The sequence below is a fragment of the Canis lupus genome, chromosome 18, assembly GCF_003254725.2.
Source record: "Canis lupus dingo isolate Sandy chromosome 18, ASM325472v2, whole genome shotgun sequence".
Classification (NCBI taxonomy): Eukaryota; Metazoa; Chordata; class Mammalia; order Carnivora; family Canidae; genus Canis; species Canis lupus.
The window spans coordinates 22996568-23023870 of NC_064260.1; the positions used below are offsets into that span (position 1 = coordinate 22996568).

The window sequence follows — 27303 nt, forward strand, 5'->3', positions numbered from 1 at the left end:
CGGCCGTAGAATTCCTTCGCCGCTGCCCGTGCTAATCTACCCGGGAGATGGCAGCGTGCCGGGGAAGTCGAGCCCTCCTGCAGGGCCCGGCCTCGTCCTGGACGCCGGGGCGCGGGGCGGGCTGCCCTCGGGAGGCCGCGGGGCGCAGGGCCGAGGCCACCACCCGGAGCGCGCAGCGGCGACGCGGCAGCTGCAGCCCCGCAGGCGCACACCCGGCGGCGTGAGCCAGCGCTGCCGCGGCCGCCCCGCAAGGGGGCCCGTCCCCTTGACCAGGCACTGCCCTGTGATCTGGGACGGAGCCTTGGGGAAAAAACACCCTCAGTGACCGTGTTTAGGGAAATGAGCGGGAGCAAGACACGCCACCAGCCAGCAAGACCGCCCAGGGAAACAGTCGCCTGACGAATATGCCATCTATTTTGGATCCATTACTAGGTATAGTTTGGGGGCCCCACAAAGCCCCGCCCGAGCTCTTCATCTGCGAGGCATCTCTTCACCCACACTGGTTTTGCTCTCGCTCCCTGATGGCGCCGACATTCCTAAAGGAGTTTTAGTTGGACTAATTATCTTTAGACTTCGAGATCTTATGTTAAGCTCTGAGGGCCTTTGTCCAAAAGCTTGAGAATAAGCAAATAAACAAGGAGTCTACAATTCCTGTGCTAAAAGGAGGCAATATCCCGAAGAAACAGTAAGATGGTCTTTGTTCTTGAACTGTTTTCTCCCCCTTTTTATATTGTTCAAGACTTCCATAGGTATTACTCCCTCGTGTTTTTAGAACATTAAACTATTTTTCTGAAGCATAATTATAGAACATCGCAGCCGTCCTCATGTAGCATTTTTGAATCTTTCAACATAAATGATGGAAATACACACGTGCCTGTATATGAGTGAACTACTCTGCAGTTTAGTAGAGCACAGAACTAAATAGTAAAAATTCCTTTTAATAACACATTATCAGCAGTCTCTCCTATGGGACCAAAACTGGTATGGGACCAATTTTGAAAGTGACTACTGATAATCTCTAGGATCTATATTACCCCTGAGCAGAGCACTAGCACATGTCAAATACAAGAATCACCTTCCTTCCTTCCCCACCTTCCAGTGTATTACTCATAACTTAAAGTCCTTTTATTCAACTTAAGCTCTACAGTTAAGGGAGCAGGAGAAAAAGCAGAGGAAATGAAGTTATTCAGATCGCCGAGCACTATGGAAGTATATATTTGGCTATAATTTTCAATGATTTTCCATCACACAGAGATGGTGATCCCCAGCTGCCCTGAGGCTGAAGAAGTGAGGACCCTTAAGCCACAGCCTAAAAGGACTAAAAGCCTAAAAGTACTGTTACATTTATTACATATATACATATATAATATTATTTATTTGTTTATAACATTATGTATGTGTGTATATATATATTATAATATAATGTGTATGTATACATATGTGTATGTATATATATAATCTTAGCAGGCCAGAGTGAAAAGACTGTAATATCATCTGGTACAATTTCAGTCTTTCAGAGAAGAGAAAACTCAAGCCCACAGTGGGAGGCTCTGTGTGGAAGGTGGTGGATGGGAAACTGGATTTTGCTCCAAAGTCTCTGCCTCTGAAAGTAGCTGGATGCGGGACTAGTTTACCAGGAGAAGACAGGCTTTCCTTCTCAGAGTAACAAGATTTTGCCAAAACTCCAAGGGATGAGTTATTTTCATTTTTCCACTAACCACCATAGAACACTTTAAATTATTTTCACATGATGACGGTAAAGGAAAAGATAGAACATTTTTTTCTTTCTTTCTATGATTTTTCTCTTCGGGTATGAAAATTTGTTCAGATTATTCAATCGTTTAGCAAATATATCTTCAGCACATGTCAGGTGCTGTGCTTGGGAGAATAATATGGTGGATTTTCCTAAAGAAATGGGGGATCCCTGGGTGGCTTGGCAGTTTGGCGCCTGCCTTCCGCTCACAGTGTGGTCCTGGGGTCCTGGGATCGAGTCCCACACCGGGCTCTCCACAGGGAGCCTGCTTGTCCCTCTTCCTCTGTCTCGGCCCCTCTCTCTGTGTCTCTCATGAATTAAAAAAAAAAAAAAATCTTGAAAAAAGAGAAATGTATAGTTCAGTCCAATGATTCCCAAAAAATGATATGTGGGTGGGTGCATGCTTATTTATGAACAAGTCTTAAGCAGTCTGGGAAGACAATGTTGCAAGTGTTTATAAGGCCAACTTCTTGGGGCACCTGGCTGGTTCTGCCGGTAGAACATGTGACTCGATTCTGAGGTTGTAAGTTAGATAGAGCCCCACGTTGGGTATAGAGACTACTTAAAAATAAAATCTTAAAAAAAAAAAAAAAACAAATAAATAAAAACTTGAAAAAAATAAAGCCAAATCCTTTTTTCTTTAATATTATCATCCCTACCTTTTTGGTGTTAAAATACTTTTCAGGTCACTTATGAAATGATACTAAGAATAAATTTGATATTAGGATTTTTTATTGCTTCATTTGTTAAAGAGAACAGTAGTGTTCCATGAAATTAAAAAATCTGGTCTAATGAAATCAATTGGCAAGTTTAATACTGAAAATATGCAGTGATAAGAGTATGGGCTTCGTGGAAGAGCACGGAAACACTGTGTTTGGTATTGGATCCAGCCGTATTTGACAGATAACAACTGCTAGATATAAGAGAGTTTGGGGAACAGGTCATTTTTATCAGGGTTCACTGTTGCCACAGACAAGACTGAGGTTTGCTGGATCACAGTAAAAAGCAGGTATGAGAGTCTTCTCAGTTATTTCATGTTTAAGCACCATAGTTTGAACAGAGAAAGGAAAAAGAAATGGATTGAGGAATGACAACAGTGAGCAAAGAACATTTATTATGTATTATTATTTTCAAACCTATGAAATAATCTTTCTTTAGGAATAATTTTCTTCATTGTGTGTGTTTCCAGAAAAAAAAAAATCTGATTTTTCCCAGTAAAAATGACTAGCAGGTGCTTGATAGTCTGTTCATAAAAGAGGCTTAGAACTAAATCCAGGTCTGTGTGTTTTTGACTGAAATAAATGTTAGCTTTGGTAGAATTAATAGTTTCTTCTTCCTGTTGATGCCTCTTAAAAACAAATAAACTGGGGATCCCTGGGTGGCTCAGCGGTTTAGCGCCTGCCTTCAGTCCAGGGTGTGGTCCTGGGGTCCCGGGATCACATCAGGCTCCCTGCATGGAGCCTGCTTCTCCCTCTGCCTGTGTCTCTGCCTCTCTGTGTGTGTGTGTCTCATGAATAAATAAATAAAATATTTAAAAAAAACAAATAAACTGTTATAATGACATCAGTTAATGGTAACTTGTCTAAAGATTATTCTATTTTTGCAAAAACTTAAGCATAGTTCAATCTTCGCCTTTGTAATTAAAGAGCAAAGTTTTAGTACACACTTTATTGTTAATAATTACATTTGGTATTTTAGTTAAAAAAGAATGAATTCTACTTCTTTTATTAAGTGCTTGGTATATAGACACAGATGAGTTATTTTATTTCACCAATTTACTTTCTATTAGTAATGTTTTCAACTTGAAATTTCATTGATTTCAGCAAATTTTTTTCCATCTTTGTTTTGCCTTGTTTTCTTTAATTGGTTTTGTATCACAATCCCATGTAATCACTGTCAGATACGTAACCTCATTCTTGTGGGATCTCCATATTAAAGCAACATAAATAGATGTTTATGTTCCATTATAGCAATAACTGTATACATTTTATTTAGTTCCATGAAAAATAACTGGTACCTTCTTTTGCAATTCAAGGGAAGTGTGCATGGATCAGTATCATCATGGCATGGTGTGTGTGTGTGAGTCAGGGAGGGAGTTCCCCACTTATTTTTTGATTCACAGTCCCAGTATAGTAAATTGACAAGACTGTGTGGTAAGTCCAGCTGTGATCTCATTTGGTGAGCCATCCAAATTACTCAAAAGGACAAAAACAACAGAAAAGAACGAGTCATTTTTTTAAAAGTAAACTCTGCCTTTCTGTTTTTAGAGAGGGACACACCTTGTTTTTGCTGCTTAGAGAACAACTTGGAGTTTATAATTCAGATCTGTGTTTTGGTTTTCCTACTGACCCTAAAAGTTTAGAAATTAATGTCACATGGAAAATCAATCTTACAGTAAAGTTACAGGCAGTGCATTCATCATGAGGGAATAAAATGAGTTTTTTACCAGGGAATTTGGGGGAGAAGAAAACAGATCAAAATGCTAAGCTTATGACAAGTTCCCTGTGTAAGTGTATATTCTCTTTAAGGATGATCTTTCCATAATCACATTATCTGGTAAAATGTTTGCCTTTGAAAATGTGAACTTTTTGAATAATAGTTTACAACAAATGAAAAACAACTGTGACCAGGTAATATATTTCCAGGATTTTAAAAAAAGGCTGTAAAAAGATGTACAGTGAAAAGTCTTCCCTTCATCCCAGTCCCTATCTAGACATTATCCACCCCCACCCCACACCCGTCCTTAAGTGCTCTTAATTCATTTCCTGTGTAAAATTCTTAAGTCTTCTTAGGCCTTCCTGAGTTTCTTCAAGCATACATGAAGAACCACAAATATATATTCTTATTTATTTATTCTTTTATACACAAAATGCACTGTGCATATTGTTTAAGACACTGATTTTTTTTTTCTCTTAGCACTGTACCTTGGAGATTTTCAGTATCAGTCTGTTTGTGGATTTTTTTATAAACTGAGGTATAATAAGAAGTGGTCTGCTGAGGTAAATATTTTGCTTTAAAAAGTCAGTATTAATTTTTAGTGACTTTTTTTTTTTGTAAGCTTTTTTGTAACCTTTAAGGAGCTCAACTTTATCTAAAAGTAAAATCCTAGTGATACTTACACAGATATTGGCTTCTACAGGCTATTATCACTGAAATGCAAATGAAAGAAGAGCCAAGTGGGAGAGGGAGGGAGGAAGAGACAAGTTGTAAATATAAATAATCAGGCATATACTCGCCCCACCTTTGTGTGCTCTCTACTCTCATATTACATTCTCAGATTTTTCCAGCAGACACTTATGACCACAGCACTGAAACCAAGTTCTCCAGTGTATAATTAAATTCTACCTTCTTTAAATGCCTCTAGTATCATGGGACTTGGCCTGGTCAATGAGGTTAGGCTTATATTCAGAGAAGCAAATCTATTTTCTACAACCATCTAGCAGTCTGGCCAAGTCATAGAAGTCAGCTTGCTTTTTTGAGGAAAACAAAACAAACCCTAAAACCTGACAAAAACAACCCAATATAGGCTGCACTCCTAAAGCAATTAGTGGGCTGAATTATAGGACTCACTTTCAGGGAGGGAATTCAGAACACCAATCATCCAATACTGAATATGAAAGTACAGTGAAGACTGTTTGACAAAAATGTCTCTACTCTTGCATCAAGTTTTCACAAAGATATAAGGGAAATTCACCACAGAACATTTCATCCCAGGGTGTTACCATAACTAATTGGTATATGTAATTCATAATATTGATTTAAAACATGTGGTCTTTGCCGTGTGTTAATTGCAATCCTCTATTATTGACCAATATATTGCTCACGTGTTCCTGGTGAATTTTTTCTTATTATCATCTTTTGAAGCCACAAGTAGAGGTAAACCAGCACTGCAGTTCACTTGTCTTTAGTAATCACTACAAGGCTGTTCTAATTCTACTTTATCTCCTTTTACTTTTCCCTTTCTCCCAGATCCCCATTCTTTTTTTTTTTTTTGATCCCCATTCTTATTCTACCTCCTATACAGACATTTTCTTTGATACCTTTGCTATATGTCCTTAACAATTAGCAAACTATTGGAAAATATTTAATGATTTTTATGTTTCTTTAAACTTACGTTAAATGATTTTCTATTTTATTCACTCAATACTCTACCACCGCTTTTGAGATACATTTGTGACGCTGTTGAGTACTTCATTTCTTATTTTTATTATAGTGTTGTATTCCACAGCATGTATTTATTGTATTTACTTTCCCATCTCTCCCTGATTTATTCTTGGTACTTCCAACTCTGACAACCATAAAGAATGCTGTAATCGCCTATTGTTAGGTGCCCGTGTGAAACCGTGTGAGAATTTTCCTATCATTTTGAGAAGAGCCCGTTAGCTTTTAATGTGTTCACCATGTATATTTCAGAATTGCAGTATCTCTAACGGCTGCTCTGCATATTCCATCCCTCTGCTTTTGTGAAGAAGAGCACTTGGTGTGGCCGTCTCTGTTCCATGAGGGCTATTGGCAGTGTGGGAGGGAAAAGTGTGGTCTTTTATGTCTCTGAAGAAGAGATACACCTGCACCTGATATAGAGACTATCACATAGCACCCCAGATATCCCAGACTCTGAGCTTGCTGCCCATAACCGTATGAGATTCTGGACTGAGGGCAGTTTGCTCGTCGAAGGGAGAGTGAGCCAAATGACCTGAAGGGCAAACCATGGTTACCATTAATATTGCTCACAAAGTATTTCTGGCCTCTGCCTTTTGGGCAAATGATAGTGTGGGACAATGTGACAGAGGTGACACCTGGCAATTCTGGTCCAACCATTGAAATGTTGATGTAATATTCTCCCCCAAACACTCTTTCCATCTACCGTGTTGACTGGCAATATTACAGATGGTATTTCTCTGTCAGTCTGTTTCTGGACATGAAGACAATACTGAGAAAACCCTCCACAAGATCCACAGTAGGCATAAGAATAAATCCATGTCGGTTTAAGAAACTCAGATTTTGAGAGTGTTTATTAGCAGAGGATAACCTAGTCTATAACTGACAGAGGCATATATACTGAACGTGCAGGAGCCCCGGATCACTGGGTATCCACATGTAATCTTGCTAAATACTTCCAAGTGTCCTCCAAAAATCTTTGCTAACACTTGTATTATCACTTCTCTAAAAAGTTTGACATTCTTTAATGTGTAAGGTGAAATGATTTTCTGCCTTGATAAGTTGATTCCTAAACACCTAAAAGTGCTGCATTGCTGCTGTGAATGTATCTTTGCTATTGTCATAATCTCCCGTATGTTGTTGCTAATATAGAAGTAAGGAATTTTTGTAAGTTGTTCTGGTATTGGTCATCATTTCTGGATATGTTTATTAATTATTTATGGGAAGGTATTTCTGTGTATATAAATATACAATAATAACCTATTGTTCTCGTCTTATAAATGGGAAATTCTAATATCATGCTAAGTATTAATGCAGTTGTTCAGTTCCTCAATGAATGGCTCTAAAGTTTCTTCATTTGATGTAACATTTTCTAAAAGTTAAGGCAGTTGCGTTATATTCCCATTCTCCTAATATGTTTTTAAACATAAATGGGTGTTGAAGTTTGTCAGCTGTTCTTTTCTCCTCAGTCAATTAATGTGATAGATTACATCAACACTTTAAAAATAATGTCAAAAAATATTTTTACTTATGGGAAAAACCCCACTTGGAAATAATGCATTGTTTTAGCATACTATTGGATTCAGTTACTAAATGTTTTATTTAGGATTTCTTTCTTTCTTTCTTTCTTTCTTTCTTTCTTCTTTCTTTCTTTCTTTCTTCTTTCTTTCTTTCTTTCTTTCTTTTCAAGATTTTATCCATTTATTTATGAGAGACACAGAGAGAGAGAGAGAGAGAGAGAGAGAGAGAGGCAGAGACGCAGGCAGAGGGAGAAGCAAGCTCCATGCAGGGAGCGGGAACTTGGGACTCGATCCCGGGTCCCCAGGACCACGCCCTGGGCTGAAGGTGGTGCTAAACCACTGAGCCACCCAGGCTGCCCAATATTTAGGATTTCTATACTTATATTTACAAATGAAAATTTTAAAATCTTTTTTAAAATTCTTTTTTTATAGTGTTGGAATGTTAGAGACTATCTTTCCATTAAGTGTTTGGTAAAACTCATCTGTAAAATTATTTACATTAGCTTGCCGATTGGATGCCTAAGAGGTTTTGTTTATTGTGGATTTTCTGTTTTCTGACATAATTTTGTAAATTATAAATTTTACTCTATTTAGTTATGTTTCACATTTGGGATATAGTCTTTTCTTGGTCATTTTTTAATAAATATTTTGAAATTTATAATTTCCTTTTTATACCTTCCTCCTTAACTAAAAGCTAAGTTTCTTAAAAGTACTTTATTTCTACATGAGACTTTAAAACTTTATTTCACAAAAACTTTTTGAATGTTTATTCAAACTATGAAGGTTTGAAATAGTTATTATTTTTTTAAGATTTTATTTATTTATTAGAGAGAGAGAGAGAGACAGGCAGAGGGAGAAGCAGGCTCCATGCAGGGATCCCGACGTGGGACTCGATCCCGAGTCTCTAGGATCAGCCTTGGGTGAAGGCAGTGCTAAACCGCTGAGCCACCGGGGCTGACCTGAAATAGTTATTATTATGGACAATGGAAGGAGTTGACTCAAGATTGCCTTTCTGGACAAGGTCAAGGACCCAGTTTGTGCTGGAAATCAGAAAAGGTGTGGGTTAAAGTGAGGAAAAGTAAGAAAGACACTAGATCTAGGAAATAGGAAGGACTCCTGAGCCTCTTTCCTGAGAGTAGCCCTGTAAGTGGAGGCATAAACTAAAGCCCTGGAGCTGTGTTGGTTCAGATGAGAGACCTCAGGTCTCTAAGCCAGGTGTTTTATCATGTAAGTGAGAATATTGGTTTATTTATTATTTGCTTGTTTGCTAAGTGTCCAGCCATCATGTGTTTCAACATCTTGTATTCATTTTGAGATTTCATATGCCATGTTGTAAACACAATAAAGCACTTACCTAAAATATTTTAGGACATTAATTCTCTCTAGCAGACTATTAGATACCATTAGTTTCCATTTCTCTACACTATGTTGATTGAAAGATCACATAAATATCATTCAATTTTAAGAATTTTAGCTAATTTTTAGAACAGGAGATTAAAATGTGCTATATCTTAAAAAGCTAAAGCAACTAACTTGGGGAAATATTAACTATTAAGTTATCATATTTAATACAAAGAAATGTACCTCTCTGATAATGTGCATGCATGGTTCTTTTTCCTTGCTACGTCATACTAAAATGTATTAAGTATGAGATTATAGAAAATAGAAGAAGAAGCAAAAAAAGAAAATAGAAGAACAAATTTAAAGTCATATACAACTGTTTCAGAAACAGGCATTAATATACATATTTTATTGTCTATAATTTACAAATCTTGAACTATGGACCAGTTAATTATTTATAGCCGTTACTGGCAAAATTCCACTTCCAATTCAACAAGCTACTGTAGTTAAGCTCGACATATGGACTTATAACTGAAGGATTGTTCTTGGTCAGAGTCAATGATACAAATTAATGTCAAACAGGTCAGGCTTAAACCCCAGCCCTTTGGTGAGTTCATTAGCCTGGATTCACAACTTATTAATGATATTCAAAGTAGTGTCTTAGAGCTGTGGTTTTCCACTCTTGCAAGGAGAATGTAATAGCTTTTCGAGGAGGTTTTGTATTTCTTTCACAAAGTCTGTTTGTGTGTGTGTCATTAGAACCATCCGAGACCATTTAAATCTTATCCACTGAACTGTTCAATAGAACCTCTTACTGAGTTTTGCTCCATTGGTAAATGACCCAGGATTTCTAATTTATCTGTGTAATTGGAACTTTCTAAGTTGTGATGGTTCGTGCATGCAAACAATTCAATCTAGAATTAGATGATAAAGACATCACTATTTATTTAAACTATTTTTTATTTCCTTTAAAGTTTTGATAGGGTATATTTTATGTATTTATGACATAGTCTGTTTTGTTTAATTAGCAAAAGGCAATTTCTTACAGGGTTCATTTCACTGTTAATCACCTATATTTAGGACTGATTTGTATATAAATAAATGTTCTGAAATAAAATGGTAATAATTAAGAGTCTCATGCCAGTTACTGATAACAGTTATTAGCACTATAATTTGAAGTATTTTGTATTCATATTGTTATTGAAGAATATTACAGAGTGCAAGCAATTTGTTGATCTGTCAAATAAGCTACCAAATGTAACCTATGATCAGATATAACATAGACAAAGACACCAAATGTACTCTAAAATAAATCAAAATTCCTTTAATTAAGATACAACTATTATCAAATTATTTTTTAATTTCTTTCCCTAGCCATGCTATAATTGGGATGAAAACTAATTGATATAACTTTAACATGCCCCAATTCTACAACACTAATTTCCTATTAAATGTACTAAGCACTTAGATATCTAGGCAATTAATTCCGCCTACTTTAGATAGAGTTTCAAACATTTTTTTCCTTGCAAAGTCTGATGGAGTATTTAGATTATGGGTGTTAAAAATGTAATTGTAAAAGCATTTGTGAATTCCTCAACTTTCAAGTAGCAAAATACTTAAGGTAACAATAGATTGCATATTATTCAGATTTTGTGTCCAAAATCACTTTTAGAGTTTAATTTATAGGTGGGACACTCAGACTGTTCCTGGATGTTGATTTAAGTGAAGATATTTCTACCTCTAAGAAACATAAAAATACCTTTTATGTATTAGTCTCAAACACAAAATAATATTGCACAGAGTCAACATATTGGTTTTCTTATTTGATGCTTATCACATGGCTCTGAGAAAATGTCTTGTTAAAATTTTACATTATAGCAAAAAATCAATAAATTTTAGATTAAATTCATTCAAACCTTTCCCAGTAGGTATATTTCCAGATTAGGAGGGTTAATCTCCTATATAGAGTCGTCATCTTGACCCAGTGCAGTCAGCAGCAATATTTATAATGCTCCATAAATGGAGACCTAAATATTCCCAGAGGGATAATTATTGCTTTGAAAACGATTCTTTATGCTAGTAAGTCTCCTGTTATTGCATAGGGTTTATACCAAGGATGAAGAGATGCCAAAGACCTGATCTTCTCGTGTTTGTATGCCTCAAGCTCCATATCATTGATGTGAAGAAACCATTCCCTGCCTGTCTTCTAGCTTCTGGTGACTTGTAGTTGTGTCACTCCAGGCCCTGAGTTCATATCACCTTTTCTGTGTTTCTTTTTTGTCTCTTACAAGGACATTTTCATTGGAGTTAGGGGGTACCCAAATCTAAATCATTCTTGATCCTTACCTTAATTACATTAGCAAAGACCCTATTTCCAAATAAGATCACATTCTGAGGTTCTGAGTAGACATGAATTTTCAGGGGACCCTCTTCAACCTACTACATGTATGGGAAAATATTAACATTGGTAAATGTTCATGGGAAATCAACCTCCATTTGTAGGTATTAAGAATATCTAAAAATTTGGGATCCTTATTATGGACCAGGTATTACTCAATGTATTAACATCTTTAACGATCAGGAAAACCCTATGGAGTAAATACCTGTAACACTAGCCCCAATTTACAGATAAAGCAAAGAAAGATTTAATATCTTTCCCCAGTTAGTATATAAGTTAAATGATAGAGCTATATTTACAGCCAAAGATTCTAATGCAGAGATTACACTCTTAATTACAAATATATTATCAAGCTTTCTTGGTTAAAATGAGGGGAAAAATAAAAAGCAAATAAACCAACCATTTTAAAGGACTAATATGCCCAGGTACATGTGTGAGGTGGTTTAGCCTTAATCACAGACCGCTGTGGTAAATTTTATTATTTACCATTTTCTTGCTCAAAGGATGACAGTTAAGAGATAGGAAATTGTCCAATGTTCCTTACATGCTTTCAAAGCTCACTGTTTTTCCTGTAAGTGCCTTCCATATCCTAGTGGTAACGGATTTCAACAACCTTCTTAGAAATACTATACAGGGTAGCCCAGGTGGCTCAGCGGTTTAGTACCGCCTTCAGCCCAGGGCCTGATCCTGGAGACCCAGGATTGAGTCCTGCGTCAGGCTCTCTGCGTGGAGCCTGCTTCTCCCTCTGCCTGTGTCTCTGCTTCTCTCTCTGTGTGTCTCTCATGAATAAATAAATAAAATCTTAAAAAAAAAAAAAAAGAAATACTATGTATATTCCTAGATGAATTAAGTTCTGAACCCTTAATGTGCTGTGGAATTTTTAAGGTGATAGACTTCAGTGCTCCTCATTTTAAAAATGTTTAATCATATTTTCAAATGTTTTTGTCATTAAATATTTTACAGAAAATACTGTGGTTATAATAACAGTACTCATAAGTGAGAAACAACAGTTAATATTTTATAGATAATGGAGGTGCCTTTGTGGCTCCAGTCAGTTAAGCGACCAACTCTTGATTCTGGCTCACATCATGATCTCAGAATCATGAAGTGGATCTCTGCACTGGGCCCTGTGCTCAGCAGGGAGTCTGCTTCTCCCCTTTCTCTCTCTGCCACTCTCTTGGTTCATCTTCATGGGGACATGTGTGCTATCTCTCTCTTTCTCTCACTCTCTGAAATAAAAAAATAAATCTTGAAAAAAAAAATTCTCTCTCTTCCTCTGCCTCTTCCCCTACCCCCAGTCATGTGCATGCTCTTTCTCCAAAAAAAAAAAAAAAAAAATTTTAATGGAAAAATATAAAATTAATAGAATTAAATGGGTTTGAAAAAATAAATAAATATAACATTTGACTATATTACTATATATACTATATATACACACATACATATGAAAATATATGTATAATATTGGCTATTTTAGAAACCAAATGGAAATCATAGAAGGTGAATTTCTGATCTTCTATAATGACATTTTTATCAGGCAGTATTACCAAATTAGAAGTATTCTGCAAAACTTTTCTGTTAAATTTTCTTGTACTTCAGAATTTTATAAACAAAAAGCTCTTTTTAAAATCCATCTCACAAGTTTTTATCCTCCATACATTTATATCCAACTGGCATTTTCCCATACAGTATATTATTTTATCTTGGCGTTCTTGACATTGAAATCCTTTCATATATTTTGTGAAGAATGGTGTTTTAACAGAAGCCACTGATAAATTTGAAAAAAAATAGCCACTTTAATTTTGGTTGGCAAATTCCCAAAAAATCATGCCAATCACTATAAAAAAGAATAAATGAAAATTATTTTATGGAAGTTGAAAGAATACAAAGTAGAAGAGCATATTTGTAGTGTCTACATTAATCTGAACATTTGTAAATGAGACCAAGTTTATGTTCATATTCATATTCAACTGAACGAAAAATATACTTTCAGCAAATATGTAATGGGAAATAGACATGGAAAAATTTCTCAGTGTTACATCCAATGATCATTTATGAATTAGTTCAGTAAATATTTACTAAGCACTGACTTGTGATAGCTATTTTTGCTAAGCAATGGAGATTCATTGAATAGGGGGATAAACAGGTTATGCCTTGCAGTGGGCACATGATCACACAAGGTTGAAAAGGAGTATATTCAAAAATTTTTGTTGAAAAAATTTTTTGTTGACTAAGGAGAGCATAAACAAAAAGTTAGATCAATAATTCATGAATATACCAAAGATACTTCTTGGCATTTGACTTGACACATTCCATTCACACAGAGTTGTTCTGTGTGGAAAGTTTTTACTTTTTTCCCCCTTTGAGAAAGGCAGAATGAGTATGTGCATCAAAGAACAGGTACTGACTGCTGCCTTTTCTTTTCCTTAGTGAGTATGATTAGCAATGATTATATGCGGGAACAGATGTCCTCCCGATGAATATTTAATTATAGATGTGTGTACTTATGCCAGCCTTTATATTTTATTAAAGATTTATTTATTTATTTGTGAGAGAAAGAGTGAGTGTGAGAGAGCGTGGGGCCCAATGTGGGGCTAGATCCCAGGACCCTGAGCCAAAATCAAGAGTTGGCAGCTCAACTGACTGAGCCACCCCAGTGCCCCCTTATACATTCCAGCCTTTAATCCAAATATCTTTATGATAACCTAAAAAGGAAAATCAGAGGTAGGATGAGTAAATGTCTGAGGAAAGTGAGGGGACCATGGCCAGTAAAGCTTTGAACTCTAAAAGGCAAGTACATTTTTTTTTTTTTTTTTTAGATTTTATTTATTTATTTGACAGAGAGAAAGAGAGAGTGCAAACAGGAGGGTTGGGGAGGGGCAAAGGGAGAGGGAGAAGCAGGCATGGTGATGACGCAGGGCTTGATACCAGAACCCTGGGATTATGATCTGATCCAAAGACAGATGCTTAACCTATTGAGCCACCCAGGCACCCCATTAAATTTTGCTTTTGATGTCTGCTTGGTTATAAGTCAAATTTGTGATATATTAATACTGATACTGTTTTTGTTCATGAATTTTCAAGGGAGAATTATGTTTTTAATTAATTAAGCATCTTAAAATAAATCAATAATTTAGGGAAGAATGTTTATTTTGCATTCTTTCATCTCCATAGCCTTGTTCACTCTTCTGCTGTCTGCAGACATACAATTCACACACACACGTATACACATACACACACACACACGCTCATGCACACACACAGAGTTTTCACTGCTCCTCCTGACATCTCTCCTTATTTCAAATTCAAATTCCAAAATATTAAAAGACAGGTCAAATCCTTAATCCATTCTGCTATCTTTCCCAATTCATGTCATGCCTGAATTTCCATAACAATTATTTTCTGTATCAATTATTTAGTTTAGAGGTGGGGGTAAGTATACTATGCAGTGATTCTCATGGTGGGCCCTTCAGAATCAGACTGCTTGGGTTCAAAGCTGTTTTACTTTGCTAAAATTATGCAACTTTAGCAAATGACTTAAATTGTGGTTTCTTGGAAGAACTGTGAGGTAAGTAAATCAATGCTAAGAACATTAAAAATTTTTTCTATTTTTATCCAAATATTTCATGCAATGATTTTAAAAGGTTAGTAGTGCTAAAGGATTTATAACAATATCAGAACAGGAACACACCTGGGTGGCCTTCAGCACAGGTCATGATCCCAGGGTCCTGGGATCGGGTCCCACATCGGGGTCCCTGCTCAGTAGGGAGCCTGCTCTGCTTCTCCCTCCCCCTGCTTGTGCACACTTTCTCTCTGTCAAATAAGTAAAATATTAAAAAAAAAATCAGAACAAAACTGGTTCTTCCCTGTCGTCTTCCCAACTCACCCACCTCATTCCTCTCCCCATGCGCAATCATTTGACAATATACATAATGTGATCAATGTCACAGATTTGGGAGATTTGACCAATATTACAGTGAAGTATTTGCCCACACAATAATTCAAGGATCACACATTAATAACAGACTTAATCACAAAATACAATCACTACACAAGGATAAGTTATATTTAGTAATAAAATGAAATATATAATATATATATGAAAAATATAATCAAGGTAATCAATAGACACAGTTAAAATAGCTATTCTACTATAGTACTTTAAGGATTGTTTCTTTTTCATTGTCTTAAAAATGTTTTTATTTTCAAATTTGATTAGAATTTTTATGGTGTGAATGTTGAATCCTAAATATTTGAAATTTCTATTGTTTTTTCTTCCTACTTCATACACTATGACAACAAAGTAATAAAAAGATATTCAAAGACTGTCTCAGGTTGGGTTCTCTTTATAGAAAACTCTGAAATGAAGTTTAGCCTGGAGAAGCCTTATTAGGGAGTTTCTTTGGGATCAATAACTTTGGGCAGGAAGAAGGGAGGGAAGAGCAGCTGAACTGGACGGAGGGAAAGGTTGTGCATCTACCAATGTGCTCTGGCTGTCCCACGAGGAGCTCTGTGGCTAGCACATAAGAATTGTTCCAAGTTAGGTCAAGACTGTGAGTTCCTTATATCCCTACAGTTAGGCTGATTGACATATCCTCAGGTCAGTCTGTCACTGGGTGGGGGCAGCCGTGGGAAGAGCAGAACCTTGTGCGAGGTTATATTTTCAAAGACAGAGGAAGTAATGAAACACCAATGAGAAGAGACTCATAAAGTGGGAATTTAGTATATGTCACAAGTGGATTTTTTTTAGAAAAGTGAGTGAAATGAATAGGTATAGTATGATTTTATACACGTTACCTAAGGAAAAAACCGTAAAAGTTAGACTCAGTTGCATAAAAATGCAAAAAATATAAAATCATCAAAACTCCATGAAAAAAGAAGCCTTTATAAACACAATTAAAAGTAGAGAATTAAAAGAAAAAAGTAAAGAGAATTTTTATGAAAAAAGTACACTCCAAAGAAAAAAGACAGACATGAATTATTATAGCAGTAAAGAATCTTCCAATATTGATAATCAAAAACCCAACACAAACCAGCTTGAATAGAAAAGGGATGCATTTTTTCATTCAGCTGGGAAACTTACGCATAGCTGGATTGAACTGTTTAAGCCATGGCATCTGAATGCTTTCTTCTGTTCTCTATTCTGTTTTCCAGTATGTTGGCTCCATTTTTAGATAAGCCCTTTACCCATGATGGCAAGTGGACTGCGGGCAGTTTCAGGGATATATCCTACTTTCTCAGCTACTCTCCAAAGAAGAAAAGGGCTCTCTCAACAAAAGCTAAAATAAGCTTGAATTTGCTCTGATTTGAGCTATGTGTGCACTGTGGGCCAATCATGATTTCTGTCATTGGTCATGCTTTGTCACAGGAATCCCTTATGTGGGATCCCTTCATGCAAGTGAAGAGGACTGAAGGAGGCAGGAGAGATGATTTCTCATAGAAAACAGGAGTCCTGGGGGTGCCTAGGTGACTCAGTTGGGTATCTGATTCTTGATTTCGGTTCAGGTCATGATATCAGGGTCCTGAGATTGAGCCCTGTGTCTGGCTTCATGCTCAGCAGGGAGTCTGCTTGAGATTCTCTTTCTCTCTCTCCATCCCTCCCCCTGCTCACATGTGCTCTCTTTCTCTCTAAAATAGTAAATAAATCTTAAAAAAAAGAAAGAGAGAAAAAAGGAAAGAATGAAAGAAAGAAGAAAGAAAGAGAAAATAGATGAGTGCTGTTCCCACAGTCCTACTCCAATGAGGGCAAGGCCAGACTACAAAGAAGTGGTCTGGGTATGAATACAAAAAAGAATGGCAGCTTAGCTGAAATTTTCTTTACTTTGATTGATAACGGGATTCAGATAAAAAGTCTCAAAGGATGAAACAGCTCCCTAATGACTCCCTAGTGCCTTCAAGAGGCATGTCTGAAGTTTTATACATAATGATACCTATGTGTGGCAACCTGCGAGGAGTGACCGTGAGTTTCAGGTTCACTGCCAAAATTATACCATGATCCTAATAAAGGAGACGTGTAAGCACCTTGGGTTCTACCTACTAGTATATGAAGGAATTCTTGCTACCCTACAGTTGTATACTCTGTGTTCTTTTTCTTATCGTATCCTCAGTCTACCCTAAAGGTGGACAGGATGCCAGGCATTACATGTATGACATTTAACTTACAGCAAAAGGAAAATATCACAAAAGAAAAACTAAAACAACAACAACAAAAACACTACAAATAGATGAAAGATGATACTGATACTAGGAATGAAATGTGTGTAATGATGAAACACTTTTTTACCTATCAGATTAGCAACAATTTAAAAACTTATATTATTCTAGTTGGAAAGAGAGTACAGAAAAATGGGTACTAATATACTGTTCAAGGTATTTTAAATTGGTGATATTTCTACAAGGCAATCTAGCATGACTTTATCAAACTTTTATTTTTTTTATTCTTTTTTAAAATTTTTATTTATATATGATAGTCACACACACACACAGAGAGAGAGAGAGAGAGAGAGGCAGAGACACAGGCAGAGGGAGAAGCAGGCTCCATGCACTGGGAGCCCGATGTGGGATTCGATCCCGGGTCTCCAAGATCTTGCCCTGGGCCAAAGGCAGGCGCCAAACCGCTGCGCCACCCAGGGATCCCTTTATCAAACTTTTAAAAGACAACCTTTTTCTTAAAATATTAATGTTTTATATCACTAAAATACCATTCTTTACTCTTTAGGAAAAAAAGCTATATTTATTTTACAAAACATATATGTATATGAGCATATATGGTTTAAATATAAAATGTATGTATTATATAAATAATCTGGTAATTGATGGAAAAATAAATATGTATATAATTAACACTTCATTGATCTACATTATTTCTATGGCAGAGATGCTATTATTTTCTTAATTTTGAATCTAAATATTTCAATCTTGATCATTGACATTTAGAGTTCATTTTGGAGAATGAGTAGTTTTCCCCCAATTTTATTTAGAATTTTTCCAAAAATATTCTAAAATGGTCTTGATTTTCTTAGTCTCAAAAATGTGCATGACATTAGTTAATTACCTTCGATATACTTTGAGAGAAGTTACATCATCAATATTTAAAAGATATATATTAAAATAAATATACTGTTAGTGGGTTTCTACTTTCTGAAAAGGAGAGCATCTGGGTAATAGAACATGTTCTAGTTTATAAATTTATGAGGTGATATTGAAAATATAGTTCATGTCTTGGATCTTGGCCCACAAAATACCACATATTTTAATGAAACATATGTATTATGTTATGTAGTCCATATATATTATTTGGTTACCTGTATAAGGAACCCCAAATCACCAAATATTTTTTCAATATATTAAAAAACAAATATAAAATACATTAATAGCTATTGTGAAAATACTAAATCATAAGCCCATCAAAGTATATAAATACTACTGTTACAGCTCATTTCGCATTTAAAAAAATTGACAATTGAATACAGATAACAGTTTAACCACAAAGTAACCAATTAACTGAGACAAATAAAAAGGTGAATAATTAACAGATGCGTATAAAGCATACTTGTAGCAGATATTTAAAATAAAAAAAATTCACAGGTTTGAGATGAACCCTTTTATTTAAAATGAAAGTGAAATTGACATTATTTTCCATCAAGTGAAGTTTCCTTTCATTCCTTTCTGTGAAAATGAAGGAGTCTAAGAATCCTGTGGCATAAATTTTTCCTGAACCAGAAAATAAAACTCCTTTTATTTCTAGGAGGTTGAAGTAGCTTCATATCAATATAGTTTAAAGTGAAATGAATTACTAAAATGAATTACTCATGTCTTGGAGATCAGATTATCGTTAGCCTGGAACAAAAATAGTGTTGAAAATTTTTGTTCTCCTTTGCACAATTACTGAACTGACAGGCTTTAGGTGTAATTGGAGGGCATACTATTACTTTCTGAACAGCCAGGAGGTATGATTGTAGGTGTGACTGCAGGATGTTATTGTAGGGCATACTATTACTTTTTGAACAGTCAGGAGGAAATAGTTAGGTTGAGTTATTTTCATAGACATGGCTTCTAAGTAGCAGTCTGGTTGACCTGGTTAATGACCCAGACATTACCATGAATGTTTCTAAATACTACCACCCATGCAGAGCAAATATGCTGCTCCAAATATTGCCCTCCGTGTTCAAAAGCCCACATTCCATCCATTGTTCATTATATTCTTACACAGTGATGTCATTATTTCAGTGCCAACTGAAACCCTTTCCTTATTACTCCAGTGGTTTCTTTCTCAAAAACGAATGATGACAAAAATAGGATGCGGGAGGCTATTAAAATTAGCATATAATCTAGTTTTGAATGACAAACTGGGATAATATCTAACTTCAGATTTCCAATTCAGGTCTACAAAACATTGTGAGACACTTACTTTACACAAAAAATTATACTCACTAATGAAGGTGCAAAATAATTAAAATAGTGTGCTGACTTCAAGATATCTTAAATCTAGAACAGTGGTTTTTAACCAGTTATTACGTCTGTGCTCCTTGCAAATGTAGCAGGCAGTCCTGCTTCTCTATGCAGCTGTGCCCTCTTGGAAAGGCTGTTTCAGAACTGCCAGATTTCCCAGAGGACTGAAATGGGACTTACCTGGTTTTCCCAATCTCCACTTGAAAGGGGCACAAATCATCTAGTATTTATGGCATTTGTCAAACGCTGATTATTCTCTGGCATTTTGTTAAGCATTTTATAGAAAATGTGTCATTTAGCAAACACAACATACCTAAAACAATCTCTGAATTTAGGTACTAATGTGAAATCGGCTTTCTCAGTAAACTGACTCTTAACCCAGATAATGAATCTCCCAAATTCAAAGTTAGTACATGGTTAGCTATGATTCATACTTAGGTGGGCCTGCCTCCAGAGCCACTGTTCTTACCTACCACATTTTACTTCTCTTTTATAATAGTATTCTGTGTTCTTGTTGATATGTACAGTGCTATGAAGAATAGAAAAAGAAATCCTTAATATTTTCTAAATCAAGGTAGAATTATATACTTAAAAAAGAAAATAATCATGTTTGTGCCATTCATACACTAATTGTTTCATAACAGCAATGACATTTAAATAGAATATTAGAAATTTAACATATGGTAAACAAGCCAGAGTATTCCAAGTGGAAGTATATCATGAAGAAAGATGCAGGAAAGTTTGGTAAAGATTAAACAGTCACTGAAGGTGGAAAATAAATCACATTTTGTTTGCAGTGGGCCATTGGGGAGCTCATGGTTTTGCTTGCTTTGATTTTAAGAACTTCAGCAACTAATGGGGCAGATATATTCATAAACATTTTTCAATGCATTTGATAGTGGTAGAATGAGTACACTTGAAAGACACAAGTTTGTTGAGGAAAGATACATCATTAACTCTTCCTGTTGAAGGAGTATGGGAATTTGTAGGTGTGAAGATATTTGAAGATATTTGAAAAGGTCATTCCCAGCAGTGAGAACATGAGCCAAGATGTAATGTTTTAGAGTCACATTTTGAATGGAAAGAATACTTGAAAAGTTTCTTGTGTGTTACACCATATTGGGAAGCATAAGGTGACGAGAAAAGGGGACTACCAGACAGGAGAATTTAATGTTAAGAAGCCTGGTCCTTGAGGAAATAACATCAGGTCTGTGTTTCAGGAAGTGTACAACGTGGAGTCGTGAAGTAGGAGAGGTGTGAGGCAGAGATACCACGTAAAGAAAGGTTAATACAGCCTACATATTTGAGACAGTGAATCCCAGCATTAAGGGAGTGGGATTGGGAATAAGAGATGCAAACCTGAATTAGAGAGATAAGGGCAAGGACTGGGTCATAGGGAGTGGCTGGTGCACTCTAGGATGATGCAAAGGACCAGGTACACTGGAACAGAATAATCATCAGAGCAATCACTTGAGAGGACATGTCCGCGGCTGGCACCAACAAGTCTAGGGAGGGCTGTAGTAGCCAACCAGTGAGTCGCTCATGAGGGGGCTCACACCACTGCTTTTTCCACGGGTGTTGAGAGAGTGCTTCCCATCACCAGGAGCCAGTATGTTTCCTGGAAACTATCCAGCATACATGATTCCGGTTAAATTTCCTAAGATTTTGCTCAGTCCTCACTAGACTTACCCTCATGTAGACAGTCATTCTTTCATTTCCAGATGGTCGTAAGCCCCAGAGAATGAGAAAGTGGATCCTAGAGCTCCGAATGTATGAAAAGAGAAGCTTATCTTCAACATCCCCACTCAAGTTTTTTAAATAAATCAGTTTATTTTTTTCTGAGCCAAGACAATGGAAAAGCACTCACTCCTATATTGAACTCAAATAGAAATGGATCATCTAAAAGAGAAGGAGGTGTAATAATGATTCCATCTACCTTGTATGGTTTAATAAAGATTAAATGATATATATGAAAACAAAGATACTTTCAATTACAGAATGGTAGTTTGTTTATGAATTGTGCTGCATTATAGCTGTTTGTTTTAGCATACTGCCTTATATTGTAGGTTCACAGTTTTGTTGACTTTTAGGAGACCTTCACATGTGTTTGGTGGCAAAATATCTTGGAAATTAAATAAATCAGAAGAAATGTGAAGGAAAACTATGACTTCAGCTGTCACTGCTATGAATACTAAGTCATATTACAAAATGTTCAAGGCAAGTCTCTTTGACATTGCCAAGGAAATAAATACAGTATTAGCATAAAAGAATTTGTTTCTGCAGAATGACACCTCATTATAAAATCCAGTTCTAAGCTAGAAAGTGAGCTTGTTTTAAATTTCTTTCTTGATAGGGTCTAAGAGACATCACTTTCTGGCAAAGCAGGGATTTATGAATGATTTGATCTCATCTCAATGCATTAATGACAGGGAGACAGAAATCAATTTTTTTAGTTTAATCCAGAACATTTAAAAATTTAATCAGAATTCAGTTTGTTAATTTTCAGTAAGAATAAGACAGAAATGGACATGGACTTATAATTGCAAGTGCACTGTCTTCTGTAAAATTATTGATGTAATTTGATTTTGAATGTAGCTTGGACTACCAGTTTAGCTTTATACTAACAGTTAAGGCTACATTAAAACACAGTTCAGTTTTATGTAGGGGGAAGGATGATACATCTATTTTTCTCTTTCATACTGAAGACTTTTTAGACTGTGATAAACATGGCTAATAAAACTACCATGAATAAAGTATAAGAACATAATAAAATACCACACAGAAGCTTTATGCTAAATAGGTTTTTAGGTGTGAAGAGCAACAATAATGAATGAAGAAATAATAAAAAATATAAAAGAAATTTCCTAAGTACATTTTTCAACTAAAATCTACTTGTGTCAATTGAATGACTTCATGAACTGACCTATACAAATAACATTTCTTGATTCTTTTTATTATATTTATTACACAAAATGAAGTTAATATGTGTATAAACTATGCTAATGACAAATATAAGGATAAATTAGACATTTTTTTAAAAAGACTTATTTAGGGGATCCCTGGGTGGCTCAGCAGTTTAGTGCTTGCCTTCGGCTCAGGGTGTGATCCTGGAGTCCTGGGGTCGAATCCCACGTCGGGCTCCCTGCATGGAGCCTGCTTCTCCCTCTGCCTGTGTCTCTGCCTCTCTCTCTGAATTTTTCATAATAAATAAAATCTTAAAAAAAGACTTATTTGTTTATTTGAGGGAGAGAGAGAGAGAGAAAGATAAGGCAGAGGGACAGAGAGAGAGGGAGAGAGAATCTTAAGCAGGTTCCCCACATCAGAGCCTGACGTGGGGCTTGATCTTATGACCCTGAAATCATGACTTAAGCTGAAATCAAGAGTCAAATGCTTAACTGACTGAGCCCAGGTGCCCCTAAGTTAGATTTTTTTTGAGAATACCTACAATTACACATACAGATAAGCAAATATTTATAATAAAGAAATATGTAACATGTGCTATGAGAGAATGGAGGAAAAAACTAACCAAGCACACCTCCCCGCCACTCCCACTTTCATCTTTGCCCTTGAAGATGATTGGAAAATCACACACAAGAAGCCTTGGGAAATGAACAGGAAATTTCCAAGCAGAGGAATAAAAATAAGGAACAATTCAAAGACACTAGAAAAAAAATTGAGATACAGTGGACAATAAAAGGCGGTGTGAAACCTTACATTCTATATGAATAATTCGAAGATGATACCATAGCTAAAATTTATGGAATGTTTATAGAGAACACCATCACACCTGTGACGTGACTCTGATCTGTGTGGAGGATGCTTTAGAAAGGAGAGAAAAGTGTAGATCGAATGGAAATGGTGACAGTGGGGGAAAGGGATCAATGATCTATTTTATAGAATAGTAGGTGTTGTAACACGCATCATCAATGATGTTTCTTGCTGCTTTCCTAGATGTGGGGGTTTGGAGATTGAGGATGCTTCCATCTTGTGCTACCACTATCTTGGGTGCATGACTTCAGATCACAGCCAAAACGCAAGAGAGAGCTACATAATATTCCCAGAAGAGATATGAACGTGAAGGGGAAAGTGGTTTTCATCATTTTCTTCCACTTCACATTAGATAGAACTGTTCATGTGGTCCCAAGTTAATTACAAGGAAGTCTTGCGAATATGATCTCCCTGTGTGCCAAGGAAAAGGAAATGGTTTTGTGAATATCTAACCATTTTCTAACACACTCTACCCTTTTGACCATTAATTATCAATTTTACTTGTCCTTTATTACATATAATATACTCACTGCCTCGCCAAAGAAGAAAAAGCAAAGTCCTTTCCAGTGACTGCATCAAGTTCCACATGCAGTATATTTAGCAAGGCGCAGTCCTCTCCAAAAGTTGAGCTATGATTTCTTTTATATTGGTGACCTATTAACTAAACGAAAATGTTCCTTAGCTGCCTCCCCCCACCTTCCACCTCCACGCACTATGCCCAGTGGTGGAGCATAGAAAGAACAGAATTTTCCGTTCAGAAAGAGAAAGAATAGAAGACATACAGTGGAAGCTGTGTCCTTACAATTCTGAAATCCCAATGGAAAGACTTTTTGAAAGTCCACCACCTTGAGTATGGGGGGATGGGGATGTTACCTAAATCAGGCATCCTTTCCCTAGAAGGATTTGTTTTTTCTCTTTTCTCCATGGCCCCTTGATTTACCCCCTGGGGTAAATCCTCTTAGTTCTCTACTCTCCCTGGCTACATCTGAAGTAAGCATTAGTGAGAATACTTTCACTGGGGCTGTAAACCTCCAAAGGGGGTCTCTCATTTTCATAGAAACTTGGGAGTTCAAGGTTTTACTATCATTCTTTTTGTTGTTGTTAAGTCAGAAACATTCAAAAACTTTAGTTCAAATTTGTGATTTTTTTCCAATAAAATTCTATCAAACCAATAGACTAGTGATTTGTTTCACTCTTGACATGTTTAGCTGTTCTACTTTATTATCTGCCAGTGCATGAGGCAAACTAATGCCATCTTGGACAAACCCTCCATGATGAACCACTCTGCGACCTGAAGCTTCCTTGAATATAGTTCCCCAATGCCCTACACATACATTCTTCCTTTCTGTCCAATCACCCCCTTAAGTACATCATTGGGACATGCCTTTGATCTGCTCTAGAGATATGACTATAACAACAACTATTCTCAAACACATGTCCTCCCAGGTCATCCACCAGCACTATCTCCCCAGCCCCTCCGACTGTAACAGCAGGCCTTACTGGAGATATGGCTGTGGAGACCTACTCAGCTGATGCATGTACTTAAGACATGCATCTGCCTCTAAGTCCCTTTAATAACGCATTTCTTGCCAAGGGGGACTTACCAGCTTTTTTCTTCTGTCTTATGGTTTCTTCAGCCTTTAGAGGTCATTTTGCAGATATCTCTCCTTCACAGAACAATGGGGAAGACCCCCACCGGATGCCTGAAACCTCAGATAGTATGAGATCCTAAATATACTATGTTTTTTCCTATAAACACATACCTATGATAAAATCTAATTTATAAATTAGGAACAGAAGAGATAAACAACAGTAACCAATAATAAACCTACAGAAATCTACTATAATAAAAGTTATGTGAATGTGGTGTTTCTCATTCTCTCTCAAAACCTCCTATCATATTGTACTTACCCTTCCTGTGATGGTGTGAAATGATAAAATGCCTACATGATGAGGTGAGGTGAGGTGAATGACTCAGGCATTGTGAGAGCATTGGGCTGCTACTGATTTTCTGACAAAAAGTTAGAAGGAGGAACATCTGCTTCCCAATCAAGGTTGACCCTGGGTAAATAGAACCTTAGAAAGCAAAAGTACAGAAAAGGGAGGACCACTGTGCCAGTAATCACAGAACCAAATTTCTTTCCAAATGCAGTGCTTAAATGTCTTTATTTCATTGCTTTTTCCTGACATGCTTCTTAACTTCATGATAACCACCTACCTGGGACAACAACACGTGGGAAGGTTCTACATATACTTACTGATTTTAACTTTTATTTTTTAAGATTTTATTTATTTATTTATTTATTTATTTATTTATTTATTTATTTAACAGAGACAGAGGGAGTGAGGAACATGAGCAAGGGGAGAGGCAGAAGAAAGGCAAAGGCAGATTCTTTGCTGAACAGTGCCCTACTGGGGCTTGATCCCAGTACCCTGACATCAAGACTTGAGCCAAAGTCAGATGCTTTCACTGACTAAGCTACCTAGGTGCCCCAGATTCTAGCTTCAACTTTTTTATTCACCTAAGACATCTTACTAGTTCTCTGTTGTTCAATCCTTTTAAAATACCATCACTAAGGGCTTGGAATCTTCTTTCAAGATTTTACTTATTTATTCATGAGAGACGCACACACACACACAGAGGCAGAGACACAGGCAAAGGAAAAAGCTTTGATATAACACTAGAAAGCCAAAAAGAACTTGTATTGATAACACCTTAGTTAAAGTTGCTAAGGTGCCATAGGGAGCCTGATGTGTGACTTGATCCCTGGACTCCAGGATCACATCCTGAGCCGAAGGCAGATGCTCAACCGCTGAGCCACCCAGGTATTCTGACGTTTTTCTAAATTTCAGTGTCAGTTTTCTTGTTGCCCATCATCTGATCTCTAAACCTATATGAAGTATTTTAGGTCTTTACTCTGCCGTGGCCCTCACAGAATACCAATTTGTGAATTAGGTACACTGCTATGGTATGCTCTGGTTAAAAATAAAACATGAAATCTTATAAACTTAGTACCAACACAGAATTTATTTCTTTCTTTTCTCACAGTTTGATGTGTATTGGGACTGATTCTCTTTGGCAGTTTACCTTCAAGTAAGTACCCAGGGATTCAGTCTTTTTCATCTTGTGATGCTGATAATTTAAATTCATGGTCCCTAAAGAGCATCCAAAAGACAGTCCTTGAAATAGCTCAAGAAGTACATATATTATTTTCACCCAGTTCCTCTGAGAGACCTGGATTCAACCCAGATGCAAGAATATGAAGTGTTCCTATGCTTTCAGGAAAAATAATTTGATGAGCATCTAGAAAGTATGTGCAACATATCTCCTACTGTTATTTTTCAAAAACAGTAAAAGGGATGAATCAAAATCTCTAATCTAGAAAATACTTATTGCAAATTAATTAATTTAAAAGACTAGCCATCTTTACCCATAACACATTGTCATTAAATTCCTAAGAAACAGAATAATGTCATTCTGTTCCAGGTTCCTAAAAATAAAACTTTTTTCTCATTTTTCCCAGTGACATCAATTTTTGCTTCTTTCTACTTTTTTCTTTCAGAATATCAGTTGGTCTTATTGTTTAACTCACTCACTTGCATTTGGCAGAAGAAGATTCTACTTTTTTCCCATCTATAAAACCTCACAGTTTACCAATGGGAAGCCTTCTAAGGAGAGAACACACTTGCCTAATAGTTAATTCCTTAGCCCCCCTTGGTCCTTTTTCTTTATTACAGGGAATACATGATTTGATGATAGTAATAATCACTGTTCCTGTATCCCCAAACCAAAGAAAGTGATGGATTATATTCAGGACCCAAGATTTTTTTAGAAGATGACAGTACTGCCCATTGGAGATGGTTGTTGGCTTTATCTCATCCTTGCTAAACTTTGATATCTGGGAAACACCAGA

The 27303-nt window shown here is 36.3% G+C and overlaps 2 long non-coding RNA genes across 4 annotated transcripts in view; one reads left to right on the forward strand and one right to left on the reverse strand.

Moving 5' to 3' along the window:
- Positions 1 to 26922, forward strand: LOC112661440 (uncharacterized). 3 transcript variants are annotated; one of them, XR_004806851.2, is made up of 3 exons: positions 1 to 432; positions 1253 to 1332; positions 26439 to 26922. It is a non-coding gene; the product is annotated as an uncharacterized LOC112661440 (long non-coding RNA). The 3 variants fall into 3 exon arrangements; XR_003137697.3 differs by lacking the exon at positions 26439 to 26922 and adding an exon at positions 23573 to 24561; XR_003137698.3 differs by lacking the exon at positions 26439 to 26922 and adding an exon at positions 21343 to 21801.
- LOC112661439 (uncharacterized) overlaps positions 23376 to 27303 on the reverse strand; it is a 31520-nt gene continuing 27592 nt past the window's right edge. The window contains exons 3-4 of the long non-coding RNA XR_003137696.3: positions 24994 to 25099; positions 23376 to 23800 (exon numbers count right to left, since the gene is read on the reverse strand). This is a non-coding gene — a long non-coding RNA (uncharacterized LOC112661439). The remainder of the gene's footprint in view (positions 23801 to 24993; positions 25100 to 27303) is intronic.